Raw genomic sequence first — 9,512 nt, forward strand, 5'->3', positions numbered from 1 at the left:
TAAAACACTTTTACACAAAACTCACTCTTTGATCTTGAGCTATGAACGATTCCACAACGATTTTTTATTTTATTTATATATATATATTTTTTTTTGAAAACGGATTCCCAATACAAACAATACTTCTGAGAAGTTGGTGCACAAAATTTCAAACAAAAAATGCCAGAACAATCCTCAAGTTTAGAGATTCCATAAACTCCTTATGTATTTAACATCGCCATATTTGGGTGACTTCTCTTCAGACACGAAAAATATATTTTTACTAAAAAAAATTCTATCCTAAAGTAGATTCTAAATTTCTTTTATCAACAATTCTAAAATCTATACATTTATGGAGTTCAAGGACTGTCTGGCGTCTGATTTAAAATCAACTGTAATTTACAAGTTAACCTGATTGAGTTGCTAGATCACTTATATAAGCACCACTGTTCACATCAGTTGCATTATTATCTTGAATTCTTTTATAAGCAGAGGAACAGCACAGATCAGCCTGGTGGCCGGTGGTCGGAAATAGATATATATATATATATATATATATACATATATATATATATATATATACATATAAATATATATATATATATATATATATATATATATATGTGTGTGTGTGTGTGTGTGTGTACAACACTGAATGGGTTCCAGTGATTAGAGATACATTTTAACAAACACAATGCACTTTAATACTTTAATTCTAAGCCATCAAAGGCCGCAATTGTCATGAGGATGCCGGGTTCGAGTCCTTGGCAGTACCACATTTCAATTTCTGCATGTCGGCCTTTGATGGCTTAGAATGAAAGTGCATTGTGGTTGTTAAAAAAAAAATTATATATATTATATAAATATATATATACATATATATATATATATATGTGTGTGTGTGTGTGTGTGTGTGTGTGTGTGTGTGTGTATAAAAAGGGTCTGGGCTGGCTGGAGTCAGAACGGGTAATCATGTAAACCCGTCCCTCCCAGGTCATGGTCGAGTTGCCGCCGACTAAAGCGGCACCTCCATTATTGGGGAGGGTGAATGGGCATCCAGCAGAATTAAAAACAATATCTGCCAAAGGAGAGTCACAGGCTGGCTCTCTCCCATCAAGAAGAAGACCTCAACGGTGGATCAGGCGGAAGAGGTCGCCCCCAAGGAACCCAATGGCTGTGAAGGAGGATAAAGGCTGCATGAAGGAGGATAAAGGCTGCAACAGTGCCTTAGTCCCAGTCGTCTAGGTCTCTGGGATATTGGATCAGACTGGAGGACTGTCAAGGTCGTTGGGTTTCTAAAATGGTGAAACGAGACTTTCATGTTAATCAAACTCAAGCACAGGCGTCTCCTACCATCCTCTCTACACTTTTTCCCAAGTCTTTCGGCGATCGGCGAAGAACGACGCGACGGGAGCAGGATTGTGAGTCTGGAAGCTCTTAGTTCTGACCTGGCACGGAAGCGGCAGGCGTGTGATTTCAGTCGTCAAATCAGTGGATGAAGCAGAAAGGTTTTTTGGCAGCTATACCTGTGACTGAGCAGTCATAATAAATCTTATTTTATTTGGGACGGACATATATATATATATATATATATATATATATATTTATATATATATATATATTATATATATATATATATATATATATATATATATATATATATACACATGCTATTATTCAAACCATCCATTGCTTGAAGAACAAATAGCACATATGTTCAACGACCCTGCAGACAGGAACCTAAAGATGTACGAAGAATTGTTCAAATGTGATAAATTATGTTTATATTAAAGATTTAATCACCATACTTCTTTCTTTCTCTCTTTGCTTCTCATTGATTGACTGATTGATTTATATATTTATTTACTTATTTACCTTTTTATTTATTTATTCATTTATCTATTCATTCATTCTGAATTTACTTTTTTTACTGAGCTATTTATTGAGCTATTTATCTATTTATTTAACCTTTTCTATATTTCTCTATTTATTCGTTATCAATATTCCGTAACACCACTCACAATGCGGACGAGGTATAACCGGCCGCACTTGACCAAGAGCATAAGAGACTTCACAACATTCCTTTTTCTTCCATTTTTTTCTTTTTGATTTTTGAATTTTTCTTCGTCAGGCCACGTGTTGGCGTGACGGGCAAGCAAGCATTTCATCTCGGCCTTCCAAGGGGTCCTTAGAGAAGGATCCGCATCTCCTTCCAGAGTCCTCCGCAGACGCTCCCACAGCGCGGTGCGTCTCATAACCATGGAATATAAATTTGCGTCAAAATAGATCATAAGAACGTAAGAATGGAGGAGGCTGCAAGAGACCATAAGGCCTACACTACGCAGTTCCATGTCCTTTACTACCTGTCATTCCCTCTCCATAGATTTGTCTCGCCCTCTCTTGAAACAACAGAATGTTTCGACACTCACTAAATGGCCACTGGTTCTATTCTGGTGATTTCGCGCTGTTTACAAGTCGTACATAAAAAATACACTCACACATACACAACTGAAGCTACGTATAAACACTGGAGAGGGAGAGACGGGACCCCCTGAGCACTGTTCTTTTCATATATGCTACAATTAGGTAAATGCAATTATATGGGCAGAGACACATATATGCACACACAACCCACGCACACATATACATACACACACGGCGCGTGTACTTTACATGACGCATGAACATACACAGTGTGTGTGTGTGTGTGTGTGTGTGTGTGTGTGTGTGTGTGTGTGTGTGTGTGTGTGTGTGTGTGTGTGTGTGTGTGTGTGTGTGTGTGTGTGTGTGTGTGTGTGTGTGTGTGTGTGTGTGTCACACGTTTCCTTTAGTGTCGGTTTTAGTCCGACGCCGTCCGCCGCCGCCGCCTCCTCATCCGGGATCCTCCCTCCGATGGTGGGCCGAAGACGTCTCTTCCCACGGGGCTCTGGCCCATTTGGGCACGACGTGGGACACCGTCCCGGCCGGCAGCACTTGCGCCGTACCGAAGACCCGGGGAACGCCGGATCCAGAGTAGGACACCTTCGGCGCCGACGGATGTCGAGAGCTTCCTGGAGCGGAAGCCGCGGGCAGAAGAGGGGCACTCCTTAAAGCAGCACTTCGCGCAAGTGTTCGGGGTGCTCGCCCGTTCTCGACAGGCGCCTTCGTCAACAGGACAGTCTTCCACGGGACCTGGAGGGCCCACAGGAACCAACGAAGCTGCTGCTCGCCGACGGAGGCCGAAGAAGAGGCGGAACAGCACTTCGGTCGACAGCACTTGGTCGTGAGTGCCCGGGTTGGCCGCCGGCCTCGGAAGCCCAGCAGCGAACTTCGGGGGTCCCTCGGGGTCCCTCGCGACGTCGTTGGCCGGAGGAGAAGGACTCCCCGGCCCGAGGAGGTGCTGGACGAGTGTTCGTTCGGGGCACCGCCCACGAAGTGTCCAGCGAATGGGCGGGCCAATGTGCGTGAGTCCGTGCGCGTCTCTGTGTGTGAATGGGCGTGAGTGAATGGGCGTGGGTGTGGGTGGATGTACCATCACCCCTTCAGCTGAATAAAGTCGTTTGGTGCTTCGTTCATTGCAAACTTGATCAAGTGTGTTTCAGCGAATAGTGAAGAAATTGGCTGAGAGAGTCCCCAGCCTCTAGTATTGTTAGGTTATCCTGCCATGGCAAAAAAAAAAAAAAAAACTTGCTGGTGTAGTGGTACCGCGCTCGCTCGCTAACTCTGCGGTCTGAGTTCGAGTCCTCGCCCAAGGCTTAAAAAAAAAAAAAAAAAAATCATAACACTCCAGTTCTGCTGGACAATGAGTTGATGTGTGTTTGTGTGATTCACCATGGTCTTGGACCGCGTGTTGGACTCATGAGAGACAGCTATTTCCCTCCCGGAAGAGAGCTCAGAGCTCATATATGACCGATCTATGGGTAATGCTGTGACCTTACACGCACACACACACACACCCAACTCCCCGCCTACGAGAGTTGGAGTAACAACTCGCAGCGCAGCGATACTGAAATTATTTCAGCCCTGGGCGGGATTCGAACCCGGACCGCCGTAGTGGCAGGCGAGAACTCTTACCACCGCGCCACGAGGTTGTGTGTGTCGAGGCCAAAGCTTGACACCTGGGTTGGTCACGAAGGAACTAATATCAGACTTCCGAGAGGAGAAGTCGACGAAATGTCGACAATTTTGTGGCGGAAGTAGGTTTGGCTTTGTCTCCCACAGAGGTCAAAACCAGGAACTCCGTTGCAAATTACGACTTCGTAAGTTACGACTTCCGACGTCGTATGTTATGAGATCCAATGCCGTATGTTACGAATTTCGACATCGTAAGTCATATCTGACATCACGAGTTACGACCTCCTGGTTCCTGACAACGTCGATCGTATCTGCATATAGTAGGACATTGTAAATAAAGACACGGAGGTTAGCATGGTGGAATCAATCACTTCACTACTAAGACTTGTATTGTTTAATGATTTCGAAAGGCGTTGTTGGATGTAAACTACAACCTACTGATAACTTCGCTGTGGTTGCAAACCTTCCCCGTACTCGTCCCCAAGGACAGGAAAACTCAGTTCAGAGTTCTTCCAGAAACACAAAATAGAAAATGAGCTTGACGCTTTCCAGAGAAGAGGCTGATGTTAGCTGGTTCGTCTCTCTTCCCTTTCTCCTTCCTCCTCCTTTTCTGGAGGTGTGGAAACTGGCCCCCGGGCGTTCAACTGCAGAAAAGTTGCTTTAATTAAGAATGCAATGGAAGCGCAGAGATGGGGGATGGGTGGGGAGTGTTGATGATGAAGGAGTGTGTGTGTGTGTGTGTGTGTGTGTGTGTGTGTGTGCGTGCGTGTGTGTGTGTGAGGAGAGTCCAAGTTGTGTCATTCAGAGGCGTGAAGTCCTACCTCGAGGCCGCACAGAGGCGCTATGACCATCCTGACTGCAGAAACGAGGCTAAACAGGGAGGACTGGTGAAGAAGGCTCTGTCGGAAGTGCTACAGTATCTACCCTACACTGCTGAAATAGGAGCTACAACGTCTCTGAGGAAGACAACGACGAAGACAATAAAGGTGAGGCTTGTGGTGGTGATGTCGACAATGATGACGACGAACAGGAAGAAAAAGAGAATAGTTGAGGAACCAAGAGGACGGAGAAGGATCTTGATCATGACAACACATGAATAATGTAGACATGATTAAATCTATAGAATTAGTTTTTGGATGGTTGTAATTATCACTTTAATGGGAATAAAATATTTTCCGTTATTTTTTCCGTCATTTTTCTACCATGACAACACATGAATGATGTGGACATAAATAAGTCTATAGAATTAGTTGTTTGCATGGTTATATATGTCACTGTAATGTGAATAAAATCTTTTCTGTTATTTTTCTAGAGTGCATAATGTATTAAAATGTATATTTCTCAATATATCTGTAAATAGAAAGAGCTAGTTTTATCATTGACAATTGCTCCCCAAAAGCTGCCCCGGACAATTGCTCCCCGTAGAATTATCACCGACAACTGCCACCATTAATGAATACAGACAATGAACTGATACGAAAAATAAATGTAAAGATAAAAATTATATACGTAGAAGTAGAATAAAATTTAACAGAAAATATCAATCTTATTATGTATTAAAAAAAATTATTGAAGAGGAGGAAGTAACACGAAAAATAAATTGTGCGTTATGATAACAACGATAACGAAGTATTTATAAAAAACAAATGAAAGAATATAAGTAGAAGAAAAATTAAATGAAAACATAAATCATACCAGGTATTTAGGAACTGAATAGTCGTAAATACAGCATATCTGTGTTATTTTATCTTAAGTTCTTGATGACAGTAAAACATTAATCAATTCTATTAGTATTCGTTTCCTCCTTTATAGCTATACACACAAACAATTGTTCGGAGGCGCAGTTTTCGGGGGCAACTGTCCGGGGCAGTTTTCCTTGGGGTCAGGGGGCAGATGTCCTAGAACCCAGTACAGTGAGAGGCGTACTTAGTTAAACAGTGTGACATAATTACAGTGGGGCGTTTTGTCCATAACCAAAACGTCCCCAGGACGTTTTGACCGTGGATGTTATGACGGTGGGATATTTCGTTTGTAATTATGCCACACCGGCCAACTAGCTACGCCTTTCACTGCACTGCGTCCTAGGACAATTGACCCGGACGATTGCCCCCCATGAAAACTGTCACATAGGACAACTGTCACATAGGACAACTGTCACATATGACAACTGCCCCGGACAATTGCCCCCCACGAAAACTGCCCTCTGGACAACTGCCCCCGAAGAATTGTCTGTAGTTATAACTATAGAGGAAGAAATAAATAATAATAGAATTAATTCTTTTTTCATTATTATCAAGACTGATAGAATATCACATATATACTGCATTTACGATTCATAAATAACTGGACGTAGATCTCAAAGTTCTAAAAGTTAATTCACATCACTTAAAAAGTCGGTCAGGCTTAAAAGGATCAACTCTTTTACATGTTTCAATTGAAACATACTCAATTAAACATGAAAATTAATGTCAAGAATCCAAGTTTACTTACAGTTAGTAAACAATGAAACTGGACACGTTTTTTTTTTAAGAATACTAGAACTCAGGAAGGATTTTCAGCTGGAAATACTGAAGAATACCTCCTCTTCCTCCTACTCCTCCTCCTCCACCTCCTACTCCTCCTACCCCTCCTCCTCCTCCTACCCCTCCACCTCCTCCTACTCCTCCTCCTCCTCCTCATCTTCCTTCTCTCCTGGCCAACCTTACAAAAAAGATTTTCTGTTCGGCTGGAGTAGTTGTTTGGGTAAGTACGTTAAAGAAGCGAAAATACTATAGGTTGCTAATAATAAAGGACAAGGGTTGCGACTGAAGTGATAAACAGATACCATGAATTTGTTAATCTATTTTTCACTACATAACTGAATATCAACAATATAACCATAAATACTGTAATGATTATAATTTATTTTATATTATTTGTTTTTGTTTTGTTATCATTTGTCTGTTTGATTTCGATTTATTATTAGTTATATGTCAATTTTGGTACATTGTGACAAGTTGAAGAAGCATAGAGCGAAACCGGTCAGGAATAAACTCAGTAACTCGGAACTAGACCCGTGACTTCTTTTTCCACCTTCATCAACATATGTCAATTTATTATTTACTATTTACCTGTTTGTTTATTATTTAACTATACCTATGCATCTATTTGTGTATTTTATTTGTTATTTACATTATTATAGTTTTTATTTATTATTTTATTATTATTATGATTTCTTTTCGCATCCGACCTAGATATGGACCAAAAGGTCTCCTGTCGGCATGCTCCGCCTTTGTAATCCTTTGTAAATTACGGACAAAGACTGGAGTTCACTTTCGATGTATTGTCTATTTTACTTTGACTCCTCCCAAGTGATTGTACCTATATGAAGAGAAATCTCTCAGTAACTGAAGGTTTGACCACAGAGACGAAATACATATTGAATTAATTATCCTTCCGGTGCACATTTGAACTGACACCTTTACTCAGTCTTTCACCGATCGATTTTATTCAGATAAGATAGACCTCTTCGACATAGAAAGAATTCAACTCCAACAGCAGTTCATAAAACGTACAAATCACCCAGGTTTGTGAATTAGAGAGTCTGAAATAGTATGAGCTCACGTCAGTGACTAAATCACAAGCACACTGAAATTAAAGCAAGTCAACTGGGCTTCGAGAGAATGGGCTTCCAGATACGTCATGTCGTCTCATACTTTGCTACAGACGTCACACTCGACCCGTCTAAGCTTGAGCATTTTTCGAGGTGAATTTCTTGGTCATCGAAGGCATTGACTGTAGACGCAGTTTGACGTCATAGTTTGGTACGTCTTTTGATGAAACGTTTCGTTTTTAGGTCTTGTGAAATTCCTTTTCAAATATCTCTTGCTACGTGTAACAAAATAGATATGCCCCTATTCACGTATTACATTATCTCCCGACTCTATTTGTCTAATCCTGGGTCTTATAGACCAAATAATTTTGTTTTTAATAGATCGTTGTCTGGAATGTTTTATGCTGTGATCGATGTGTGTGTGTGTGTGTGTGTGTGTGTGTGTGTGTGTGTGTGCGCGCGTGCGTGTGTTTGTTTATTATTTATCTTTGCTTATTTATTTATTTACTTATTTTATTTATTATTATTCATATCATTATGAATTTGATTTATTTATTTATCATCATTTTTTCCCATCCAACCTAGTTATGGACCAAAAGGTCCCCTGTCGGCATGCTCCACCTTTGTAATCCTGTGTGTGTGTGTGTGTGTGCGCGCGTGTGTTTATACGCGTTTGCGGATGTCGTGCGGGAGGGGGGGGGGGCCCTCCCGCACGACATCCGGGCATCTTGCATATCTGTTGATTATTATCCACGCCTGCACCTTCCTTAACTAATGTAGGGAATTCATGACCTGAATGAAAAGAGAGGAAAAAAGACTCACTGTATGCTTCATGGATGAATGATCTTGGCTCCGTCTTAGTATTTACTCATTTTAGAAATATCTTATTTCATTTTTGCAAGCCTCGCACTAGCCTGCTGATCAGGGTTCGTTGGATGCCTAGCTTTCAGACTTCCTCAGTACCCCAATGTATAATTTCATTCAAAATACATCCAATATATATATATACATATATATATGTATATATATATATATATATATATATATATTTATATATATATATATATATATGCTAATAAGAACACGGGTGTGTTCACTTATGCAAAGTAGACCACTTGGAAAAAGAAACTAACGAATCAGAGCGCTTTCGTATATTACATTTGCAGTGCACTGAAGATGTAATATATGAAAGCGCTTTGCTTCGTTAGTTTCTTTTTCCAAGTGGTCTACTTTGTATATATATATATATATGTATATATATATATATATATATATATATATATGTATATATATATATATATATATATATATATATATATGCTAATAAGAACACGGGTGTGTTCACTCATGCAAAGTAGACCACTTGGAAAAAGAAACTAACGAAGTAGAGCGCTTTCGTATATTATATCTTTTTGCACTGACTGTAATATACGAAAGCGCTCTGCTTCGTTAGTTTTTATTTTCAAGTGGTCTACTTTGTGTATATATATATATATATATATATATATATATATATATATACATATATATATATATATATATATATATGGTTTTAAGGAGGCTTCAAATGCTTCCAAGCACTCACTTGAACTTAACATATTTCTTTGCCAGTTTCTTCAACTTTTCATCTTTAACTTTACACTTATATTTTTAATTCAGCTTGAACTCCTTCAAAAGGAAAAAAAATTAAGATTACAAAAGAGGAGCATGCCGACAGGAGACCTTTTGGTCCATAACTAAGTTGGATGCGAAAAAATATAATAATGACAAATAGATAAATAGGTAAACAAATAAATGAATAAAAATTGTAATAATATAAATAGAATGAATAGGTAAAGTTAGATAATGAGGAAACATGTAAATAGTAAATAATAGTAAATTGATGGAT

Source organism: Oratosquilla oratoria, chromosome 22, assembly GCF_046742065.1.
Source record: "Oratosquilla oratoria isolate Oo_2021 chromosome 22, ASM4674206v1, whole genome shotgun sequence".
Lineage (NCBI taxonomy): Eukaryota > Metazoa > Arthropoda > Malacostraca > Stomatopoda > Squillidae > Oratosquilla > Oratosquilla oratoria.